This window comes from Chrysemys picta, chromosome 1, assembly GCF_011386835.1.
Source record: "Chrysemys picta bellii isolate R12L10 chromosome 1, ASM1138683v2, whole genome shotgun sequence".
Lineage (NCBI taxonomy): Eukaryota > Metazoa > Chordata > Testudines > Emydidae > Chrysemys > Chrysemys picta.
Genome location: NC_088791.1, coordinates 343,905,032 through 343,912,009, shown reverse-complemented (window position 1 = coordinate 343,912,009; position 6,978 = coordinate 343,905,032). Strand labels below are relative to the sequence as shown.

At 55.6% G+C, this 6,978-nt stretch overlaps 1 long non-coding RNA gene across 1 annotated transcript; it reads right to left on the bottom strand.

Annotated features, from left to right (window-relative positions):
- Positions 1 to 512: 512 nt before the first annotated feature.
- LOC135980960 (uncharacterized) lies at positions 513 to 6,103 on the bottom strand. Its single transcript, XR_010597921.1, has 5 exons — positions 5,305 to 6,103; positions 5,081 to 5,172; positions 4,630 to 4,693; positions 991 to 1,042; positions 513 to 601 (listed from the first exon to the last, which is right to left on the bottom strand). It is a non-coding gene; the product is annotated as an uncharacterized LOC135980960 (long non-coding RNA).
- Positions 6,104 to 6,978: the final 875 nt, after the last annotated feature.

Genomic DNA, 6,978 nt, shown 5'->3' with positions numbered 1-6,978 from the left:
TGGTGTTTACCTCAGCCGGTTCCAGGGAAAGGGCGACATGTCCCTTGGCTCCTAGGCGGAGGCGCAGTCAGGCAGCTCTGCACGCTGTCGCCACCCTCAGGTGCCACCCCTGCAGTTCCCATTGGCCGCGGCTCCCAGGCAATGGGAGATGCGGAGCCAGCGCTTGGGGTGGGGGCTGTGCATGGGGCTGCGGCCGTCCCTCCATCTAGGAGTCGAGGGACATGTCGCTGCTTGTGGGGAGACGCGCGGAGCCAGGTAGGGAGCCTGCCAGCCCCACGCCAACCGGACTTTTGACAGCCCAGTCAGCAGTGCTGACCGGAGCCGCCAGGGTCCCTTTTCGAGCAGGTGTTCCGGTCGAAAACCAGACACCTGGCAACCCTAGCCAGGATGCTGGCAGCCAGCAAGATTCCTCTACTATTAAAGGTGCAGTGCCCAGAAAAGAGAAGGCCGACATCTCAGTCACATGGCTATACGCGGCCTAGTGCACAGTGAGGAAAGTTGGCCGCACACACTTGGAAATCAGCAGCAGCTTTATTATGCAACAAACAACTCGATGCCATGTTAACTCTGGCCCGTCCTTCTGTGACGCTTGGAAAGGCTCCTATGAGAGGGGGAAACAATACAGTAAAAACAATGATCTTCAGCTACATATTGATCTTCCAAACTCTGTTTCTATCCAGCCAGCTTGCATCTAAACACTCTACACTCATATTAAAACGACCATCGTTTCCACCTGAAAGGACCACGTTTCCTGCCCCTCTAGGGTTACAGGGGTGTACCCAGGGCCGGCACAACCCATTAGGCAATCTAGGCGGTTGCCTTGGGCGCTAACATTTGGGGGGCGGCGACCACGGCAGCCGAATCTTCGGCTGCCCCCGTTGTCATCGGCATTTCGGGGGCGGGACCTTCTGCCACCTAGGGCGGCAAAAACGCTGGTGGCGCTCCTGCGTGTACCTAGACCTGTAGTGCACGGCCCGTGTCTGTGCTTACCTCGCTAGTCCTGGAACAGCTCCTCGGGAAACAGCACCTCAGCCCTTCTGGCCTGGAATAGGAAGAGGAAGGATTAATCATTCAAACACATAACAGCCCATGTCACTGTGGGGCTGAAGGGCTCCTGCTACTCAGACTGCATCAATGGGCACAGAGACCGGACATCATCTGATTCGCTGCAAAGGGACCTAAGAGGAGAAAAACGTAGGGGAGGCAGAGCATCAGCGCCACCCTGTGGTGCGTGGCTTACATGACTAGTTTCTGCCTTACTTCTTTGGAAGAACAATACAAAGTCCTAACTAAGGGGGAACTGTTTCCTTGCAGTGAGCCCAGGACGAATTCCCACCAGAGGGGCTGCTGCTGGGCTAGGGTGTTAACTTGGACCCTGCCTTCCTTAGGAATCCCCAAGCCTCTTCAAGCGCAGTCAATTAGGACTGCAGGAACAGAGGTGGTTGCTTTGGGTAGGTCTACACTTGGGGCTATTTCGACCCTGCTAGCATGGGTGTAACAGCAGTGTAGATGGTGAGGCCTGGCTAAGGCAAGTAAAGGGCCGCTTGAACCCTATGGCTATGCACCCTACAGGCCCATGCAGGGCCTCCCGTGTCTACGCTGCTATATTTAGTAGGGTAGAGTCCTGCCCCTTCCCCGCTGCCAGAGCCTTTCCCCACGGCAGTGAAAGATTCCAGTGGGGAAAGGCTCTGGTGCGGGGAGGCAGTGCGGAACGGCACCAGCAGCTCCCCAAGCTGAGCCTGGCTGCCCTCCCTACCACAGCCTTTCACGTGTAGCTACACGCACCCTACGTGCTGACGTAAGTGTAGACAAGGCCTTTGTGTAATAAAGGACAGTGCAGGATGGAAGCGGGACAGGGTCAGGATTTAAGGATCATGGAAGCTTTTCTTTTTTTGTTAGCTGCTGTATGGAGATGGCTGCTGTGTTCGTAAAGGGACCCCTGTACCACAGAAATAGCTCAGGGTCTGGGACAGGGTGTCACATTTTTCCTTGTCCTTCTGCACCTCAAAACCTCTTTTTTTTTTTAAAGGCTACTAGTCAAATCCTGCAGTTGGGAGCCCAGCGTGCAGTGCACACAGCCCAGATACACACCAGGGGTTATTGTAATCAGCGACTGCCCCAAGCCACATCATTCAGCTCTGGCTCCGGATCCAGATCTCAGCGTCCCCAAGTCCACCAGTGCTGGGTTTGGGGTTTCCAGTCTGAGCTCATCTCTCACTGCCATGATCATTTCAAAGCCTCGGCCAACACACTCCAGTGTCCTGAGTCACTGATGCTGCAGGGCTAGAGACCCTCAGCTGGTGGGAATTTGCAGAGCTCCATTGCCGTCCATAGCACTAAGCCAATTTGCACCATCCGAGGAGCTGGTTCTTGGCGTCTGGTACTGACTAGTGAAGGACTAGCTATAGGCATTAGCAGACTGAATCAAAACTTGAGTTCCATCCAGTCCAGGACCCCTTCTCTGACAGCAGCCAGCACCCGGTAGTTCAGAGGAAGCTGTCAGAATCTCACAGTAGCAGCTGTGGAAGAATCTGTCTCCCAGATCGGCTTTCTACAGATCTCTAATAGGCCTTTGTCCTTATTCTCCCCCAAAGCGGAGTGACGTTAGCGCAGGAAGGAACAAAGGTACCTGTTCTAAATAGAGTTCAGCCTGAGAATTAGTCTGAATCCAATATGCCAACAGGCTGAAAAACATGAAGGGCCCAGCCGGCTCTGTAGTGCTCTGCGCTTTCCCAGCCAGCCAGGTCCTTCCTGAAGCTGTTGTTCAGAAAACAGGGGTCTCCTCAGAATCGCCCTGGGCTCATGTGCGCATGGTGGCTGGGGTGGGAGACTCAGTGGGGACAAGAGCCAGAGTCAGTCCAGAGCGACTGTAGGAGAACTACGCTGCGAGCTGGACTGTCCCCGTCCCAGGCAAACCGACAGGCTGCTTTCATGGTTAACGTGGTCTTGCCTTCAGCTTTCCTGTCTTCGTTTTAAGCAATTGTCCCGGCCTCCTGAGAATGTGAATAACTCCCGTAGGCTCTCTGATTACCGGGACCACACTCGCCCGGAGCCTTCCCCTTTCCATCAGCTCCTTCACTCTGTGCCCATAACTCTCCTCCCACAGTCCAGTGACCAGTTATTTTGCCCTTTGCTGTATTTTGTCTAGAGTCTCCTCTGTAAATGTGTGTGTGTGTGGGAGGGTGGGGGTGGGGAAAGGGTGAGAATTGCCATATGAAAGGTGGCGAGGAGAGAGCTTGTCTCTAGCTCTACAGAGCTTTGATCTCCTTGCTGTGATTCATACCCCTACTGCTGCGGAATAGAGGTGAAGGAGGCATGGCCCAGTCTAGTGGCACGAGCCCATTTCAGTCATGAGGACAGAGGTTGCTGTGCTCTGGGTTTATCCTGCCAGCCTGGGGCTGGCCAATCACTGTACTGTTATGTAATAAGGGTCCCCTGTGGAACGCATAATGAGCTAGCCAGGGTCAAAGGTTACTTGGTCCGTCCTCAGCCATGAATTTTAGCAGGCGGATGCTGCTCCTCCCTCTTTTCTCCTCTTTGTGGACTTTGGCGGTGCCCAGCAGTTCGTGTGTTGGGGGATCAACAAGGAAAAAAGAAGTTTAGCGACAGCAGAGAAAGGGGAACCCTGGATTAGCTTTATTCCAGCTCAATCATCACACCATTAATGATGGAAATGGTCTCTGCTCTGTCCTTTGTAGGGCTCAAAGAACACATTCCCTTCTCCATGGGCCTGGGCCAAAGCCCATTAAAGACAACAGAGAGACTGACTTCCATGAGCTTTGTTTGGATCAGGCCACCTTGAACAAAGAGGGGTTGGACTCATTCCTGCGTCTCTAGGCTTAGCCTATAACCATCTCACTGTCCACTATTTCCTTTGACTGACGGGCTGGTCTCACCCTCACTCAGATCCCGGACTAAGGAACTGGATCTGGGGAGTTTGTATCCAATATCCCCCACCTCCTCCCTCTTTGCATCTGAGGGTCTCTCTGATGAGTCCTTGCTGAGGACTGTCAAGTCATATTGCCCAGGCCTGATCTTCTTTGACTAAACACCAGGAAATACGGGCTTCCAGGGCTCCATCTGTGTCTTTGCATTAACCAGGTGTATCTTCCTGCCTCATTTAACTACCAGGCTCCTCTGATCAGCGAAGCAGCAGAAAAGCTTCCTGACTCAGGATACAGAGTAACTCTGCTGCTCAGTGCAGCATCTGCCAACCTGCCAGCCTTGAGGCCCAGCCTGTGATATGGTTCTGCAGATCCTAAGCTCAGTGCAGATCCTGGCAGCTGCGTGGGAATGTGCCTGAAAGCCGCTTTTGTGCGCCACCCCCACCAACTTGGAGGCCATCTGGCCACTGGGCCAGCCCCCAGCATAAAGCAGAGAAGCCTCGGGGATGCCGCAGCCATGCCCCCTCTCCTGAGGCTGGGAGGAGGGTGGTGTTGGAGCCATTACAACAGGCCGATGGTGCCCATTACAGAAGAGGATCATCACACAGTGGATGACCAAAGCACACAGTACAAATTAGACCCCATTGGTGCCATGACAGGGCCTCTGCATCCCCATTGCCATCTCCTTGACCCACACCCTGGGACCTCTGCTTCCTCACTGCACTAACCTAAGGATATTACTTACGTTCACGTACCAAGTCCAGGCCTTCTGATCTGGGTCTGTCTGCCGGCGTGCTGGACAGTGCGCCCTAGGGAATCAACACAACAGCTCTCCTGTCAATGCTTACGTTCTCCAGGGCGAACTTTCAGAGGTTCAGCCTCTCAACAAAGAGAGCAGTTTTCAAGATGTCTCACGGGAAATCAAACGCAGTCACAATCTGGGAAATTACCGAGGGACTGATGGCCGAATGCTACGCTATTTCCACTGTTCCAGGGGGATTTCCTCAGAAGTATCTGGATGATTATGGTTTAAACACAATCCCTGCCTTTTACATAAACCCCAGGCCACCCCACTTACAGGTCAAGAAATGAGGATGCAAGGTGCCCCAGACATACATATGGGGCACTGCCAGTTGTGAGAATATGGGACTGAGCAACTCTCTGCAATCTCAGTTCAACAAGTCAACAAAACTTACCTCAGCAAAGAAGGCAACTGAGGTGAGCGTGTGCTTCTTCCTGCTCCACTTGGGCCTTGGGCCTGAAATCCTTCCCTCTCTCATGTGGGCCTCTGGAACATAAATACCCATGAGTAACAGGGACAGCAAGCTCTACAGAGCAAATCCGTACGGCAGATGGTAGAAAGAATAGCTTATACTATCTATCTATCTGTCTATCTATCATTACATGTTAATTCACTTACAGCATCTAGGCCTCCCCATTGTAGCTGAATGGCTCACAGTCAGAAGCTGGGATGTATCTGTTGAGGGGCTGGATTGTAGGATGAGAGTCCATGCATAGGCTCAGGCCAATATCTTCCTATGTCACTGTCCAAAGTCTGGCACTAACATTCATATTCAGGCATCTAAACGAGTGGATTGATTTTCAGAGGAGCTGAACAGCCACGGCTTCGGCAGATTCGAGTGAGGAGTTCTTGGTATTCAGCATTTGAGAAAGGTCAGGCCATTTATTTAGGTGCCTGAGTGTGGCATTGCAGCCTCTGTCATGGGTCGTTTATAATGAAGACGGAATCAACATCATCTCGGCACGACAACCAAGTTCAGGATCTAATCGAGCTGTATCCTCTCTGTACTGCTGTACGGCTGCGAAACATTGGGACTGCGCCACTCAGAGTGGGCAAAGCTGGAGGCTTTCCACATAAAATGCCAACGTTGTATATTGGGCATAGAGTGGAACGACTTCATTTGTAAAGCAGATGTTTATGGTTGCTCCGGTCTACAGACTACTGGGGCCATTGTCCGCAGATGGCGTCTTATGCTTTTCAGACATGTGGAGAGTATGCCACACGACCAGGCCTGCACAACATACGGCCCGTGGGCCGCATGCGGCCCGTGGGGGCTCACTGTGCGGCCCGCGGGGGGATTCTAAACCCCACACACACAAAGTCCCGAGGCTGGCGTGGCGGCGCTCCTGGGGCAGCTCCTGGTGTCGTGCCTGCCCGCCGACAGGAGCCAGCAATGTGGGACACGGGGATGGAGCCCTCGCGCGCCGCCGCGCCTCCACGCCCCCCCCGGACCCAAGTGGGACACGGAGCCCGCGCGCGCCGCTGCCCCTCCCCACTGCCCCAAGCGGGACACGGGCACGGAGCCCTCGCCCCCTCCCCCCCCCAGCGGGACACAGGGCTCAGCCACCGCCCCCGTCCTGAGCGATTTTTGGCCCACCCCCCCGTTCCCGGGACTCGTGCCCCGTCCAACCCCCCGCGTTCCTTGATGCCCGCCCCGGGACCCTGCCCCATCCACCCCCTTCCCTGTCCCCTGACTGCCCTCCGCCACCCCTTCCAACTCCTCTCCTGATTCCCCATCCAACCACCCCTTCTCCCTGTCCCCTGACCACCCTTGGAACCCCTGCCCCTGACTGCCTCCCACCGCCCCATTCCAACCCCTGCTCCTTCCTGACTGCCCCCCGGGACCCTTGCCCCCATTCAATCCCCCTGTTCCCTGCCATCTGACTGCCCCGACCCCTATCCAGCCCCCCACCACCTCCCTGAACTCCCCTGCCCTCTATCCAGCACCCCGTCCCTGCTCCCTTACCGCACTGCCTGGAGGTGGCTGGCGGCGCTACAGCCGCGCCGCTCGGCTGGAGCCGGGCCATGCTGCCACCGCGCAGTGCCTGGAGCACCGGGTCAGTCTGAGCTTGCAGCCCCCCCGCTTCCCGCCAATCAGCTGTTCGCGCAGGAAGCCTGGGAGGGCTGAGAAGCAAGCGGCGGCTTCGCGCTCAGGCCCAGGGAGGCGGAGCGGAGGTGAGCTGGGCGGGGAGCGGTACCCCTGCGTGCCCCTCCCCCGGGTTACCTGCTGTGGCGCGGACGGCTCCCCCCACCCCAGCTCACCTCTGCTCCGTCTCCGCCTCCCTGGGCTTG